The 4,041-nt window shown below is 52.4% G+C and overlaps 1 long non-coding RNA gene across 1 annotated transcript; it reads right to left on the reverse strand.

Moving 5' to 3' along the window:
- LOC108510607 lies at positions 1-2,397 on the reverse strand. The gene is made up of 3 exons (XR_001878849.1): positions 2,316-2,397; positions 158-326; positions 1-65 (listed from the first exon to the last, which is right to left on the reverse strand). It is a non-coding gene; the product is annotated as an uncharacterized LOC108510607 (long non-coding RNA).
- Positions 2,398-4,041: the final 1,644 nt, after the last annotated feature.

The following is a 4,041-nucleotide window of genomic DNA, read 5'->3' on the forward strand; positions in this document are numbered from 1 at the left end:
GAGAGGCATTTCTATTCATGTGTAAGGTGGCTTCTTTTCCTGACAGAATTATCTTTCAGCAAATTCTGTGGAAGGCAGAAAATATTACATTCACTACCTATAATGTAGAACATACATAGGTAACGTGCTGCAGTAGCTGATGGGGTGACACAGTTACCTCATTAAAGCGTATTGTTTCCACAGCTTTGGGCTGCCATTGTAACGTTAGGAAGACAAATTAAGGACAATCCTTATCCTGAGCGAGCAGGATCTGAGCTTCCTGAAGGAGCATGCCTTGTTCATCCAATGTCTTCTGAACACTGTGGTCATCAGATGAAGAGTTGAGCCTAAGAATGAGGATTTTCAGGTTGTGGTAAGAAGGTTTCTTTACACAGTAACAATGATTGGGTAATTTTACATGAACATCACAATCAACAGCTCTGACCTGAGAAAATATTTACTCTAAAATATTTTGGTTTTAAAATTAACTGAGTTCCTAATCTTTCTCTGTACTGCAGGAGATGTGCATTAAATGTTCCATCAATGAAATATTAAAATCAAGTTTCCAGACTGCAGTGCCTCAGTATTTAGCTATAACATGAGAAGTTTAACCACCCAAAATTCAGGATCAGGTTGCCCAACACTTCAGCTACCCAACCACAACACATATGGTAGGATTTTCCAGAGAGAAAACTGGGAGAATTTAAGTTAGGATCCCACCTCTCCATGCTGATTTATATAGGGAATGTAGACATCTGTGTGTGGATTCAGATGGTTTGAGTATTTTCTGAGGCGCGTAACACAGGGCACACATGATACTACACTCAAAAAGTCTGTTGTGCGCAGGACTGCTAAACTTTCCACACGGTTAAAGCACAGGAGCTAAGCTGAGTTTATATTTTTCATAGACTCTCTGAGTCTCCTCTATATTTCATTCTTCAATTGTAAAAGGTCAAGAAGAATACTGACATCTCTGGTATGCTCTGAAGATACACGTTGTAATGTAACTGAGGCCATAGAAGTGATGGCCAAAGAAGTGATTTGAGGGTATGTAACCCCATAGCTTTGTACGAAGCTGACTGTACAAGGACCCACTAAGCTTTTTAATGGTGATCTTGGGGTTAAATCCTCTGTTTTCAGGAAATGTGGCTTTACAATAATGTTTGTTTTGCAAAGTCTGGATGAATGATATATGGTCTGTTCATATACATTACCTGCTGTGGGTTAAGCAAGAATACTGTGTTCCTGAGTGCTGGACGCACCACCTACCTCATGTGTGCGGGCACAGCTGTGCTGCTGGTGTACTGCAGCACGGACAGCCACCTCCTTGGTGTCACGCTCCATGGTGAGGGGCAGTGATGTGCATCCGCCCGTACCAAGAACCCCCACCTCGGGCGCTCCGCTTTGTGCTCCGGTGGGCACAGCTTTTGTGAGTGTCAGTCCCAGGCTTTATGGTCCCGGCACCCCGCTCCCCGGTGGTGTCCCAGCGCTCATCCCGCCGCTCCTCGGGTGAGTGCCTGTCATGTGGCGGGTGCGTCACGGGGGGCGCGGTGCCGCCGCCGGGGCCGGAGGCGGTGTCGGTGTGTGCTCTGCGCCTGCCACGCCGTGGGGCTGCACGCCCGCCCCACACCCGGGCACCGTGTCCTTTGGGGTCACCCCTCCGCGTCGCATGGCGTGTGCCGGCCGCGGGCACCATGCAGTCTGCGTGTGTGCTGTGCCTCTCCCCGTTCGCCCTGTGCCTCCGCGTGTGCGTGTGCGGCCCCCGCCCCTGCGCGGCCCCCGGCGCCGCAGCAGCGCCCTGCCTCCGGTTCGGGCGGGCGGGGCGCTCGGGGGGGCGGCGGGCGGGACCCCGCGGAGCCGGGGGGCACCGACCGCCGCCTAACTCCCCGCACCGCCCGGCGAGGAGGCGGCGCGGCGGTTCCCTCGCCCGGTGCGGCCCGGCCCCTTCTCCCCCGGGCGCCGCCCCTCTCCGCGCCGCCTGTGAGTCAGGGCTTTGCCGGGCACGGGCGGCAGCCGCGGCCGGAGCGGGCGGGCAGCCTCCCCCGCGGGGCTCCATGGAGAAAGCGGCGGCGAGCGAGGGCGGCGGCAGCAACAGCAGCAGCCGCAGCAGCAGCCGCCCCACGTCGGCAGGCTCGTCCCCCTCGTCCTCCTCCGCCAGCCGCGGGCTCCCGGGCCGGGCGGCGGCCGCGGGGAGGCTGGATGGAGGCGGGGGGGCCGGCGGAGGCGGCAGCAGCCCCGGCTCGGCGGCGGCCAGCCCGGGGGGCGCGCAGGCGCCCGGCGGCGGCGGCAGGCGGCGGGAGCCGGTGCTGGAAGGGACGCTCAGCAAATACACGAACCTCCTGCAGGGCTGGCAGAGCAGGTAAAGCGCCGGGCCGGCCCCCGGCGGCGCTGCGGGGCCGCGTCCTCACTCACCCCCGGCCGCCCCCAAGATGGTGCCCGGGCAACCGGCGCTGCCGCCCGACCCGACCCCTCCCCGACCGCCGCGGCCCCGGGCCAGGCTCCTTTCCCTTTTCCCCCTCTCCTTCCTTTTGTTTTACTTGTTTACTTCCCCAGCCGAGTTTGGCTTAGAAACGGGCGGGGAGGTGGCCCGGTGTGAGGTCGCAGCGGTGCCCCTGGCGTGGCCGCCGCAGGTGCGGGCGGGGCAGGGAAGGGCTGACGCGGCACATGCTGCTGTCCCTGCCTGACAGGGTCCCGTTTCTAAGCTCCTTTCTCTGTCACGTTAGTCTCCGTCCTCTGTGAAGTTATCTTGGATGCCTAAAGAATGAAAAGGCGACTGAGAGCCTACCAAAATAAAGGGGGGGGGAAATGCCATGCTTGTCATTATTACTATTATTTTCTTTCGCTATGCAGTGGGACAGTGGAAACAGTTATCTTTATGCTCATAAAATATCTTCTGTTGCTATGTCCTACCTGTTTGACAAGTCCTAATTTATGCCGATACGGGGACAGGCCCAGGTCCTGCAATTTGTTGGGTGTGGACAGGCTGACGTGCATCTGTGGAAGTCCCGAGGAAGGTCTGGTTTTAGTCTAGTTGTAGGGCAAAATTTTTTACAGAGTTGAAGCCAGACTGTGGAGTTAATAATGCTGTACAGGGATCTGTTGAAAGCAAGAGTGAAGAGTTCCTATTAATATTTTACTTTTTGTTATTCAACTTTGTCCTCTTAGGGGATGGATGAAGATGAGTATCTAAAACTTGACTTTCAATATAAGGCACCACAGTGGTCGTTTTGAAGAGAAGATGCTTTAGAGAGAACATGTACAGAACTAGTTATAAACCATTCCACAAACCTTTAAAAAACACCCCCCCCCAAACCTTCTGTTGCTGATATTAGGTGATCACAAGCAGTAAGAACATGGGAATGGCTGGGACCTTGATGTTCTGACAGTAATTTTAAAGTATTTATAAGTGACAGAGTTGCACAAATGCCCATGAAGTTATGGTGGTGACTCGTGTGCGGCTCAATCAGTGGTAGGAACTGTAGCAGTACTTCCTGAAGAGTTTCAGAAGCTGGTCTGATTCCAAAGACTGGAGGCCATGCATAGGTGTGCCAGCTATAAACGATAATGAATATGGTACGAATTGGATACACATAAAACTAGACTGCAGAATGCATAGACATAGAGAAGGCCCTTTACTGTCATTTGGTTACTGCAGTTCTGTTACAGATTCGCATTACGCTTGTATCTGTTTGTTGGTTTATCAGTTCTCTTGTAGTTTTGTTTAAAAAAAAGAAAAAAAAACGCATTTTGATACCTAAAATGGTGGATTAAAATCTATGACTAAAAATTAAAGCCCCTGCCTTCCCCCTCTTTTTTCCTGACACCTCCGTCTATTCTTGTAGAAACAGTAGCTCATTTTACTGTGTGTGACTTTAAGGGTCATAATCTGATGAAATTACAAAATAGAGGTAATTGTTTATAAATCTTTGGGTCTAGAGCTGCCTGGTGGTTGTATTTAGGAAGAGATTGAATCTTTGATAAGGCTGACAGCTGGAAATAGCATGTATGATCTGTGTATGTCCATTAAATTTTATCTGAAAACATGGGAAAAAGATCATTGTC

This window comes from Lepidothrix coronata, unplaced genomic scaffold (assembly GCF_001604755.1).
Source record: "Lepidothrix coronata isolate B3197 unplaced genomic scaffold, Lepidothrix_coronata-1.0 Scaffold1561, whole genome shotgun sequence".
In the NCBI taxonomy this organism is placed as follows: domain Eukaryota; kingdom Metazoa; phylum Chordata; class Aves; order Passeriformes; family Pipridae; genus Lepidothrix; species Lepidothrix coronata.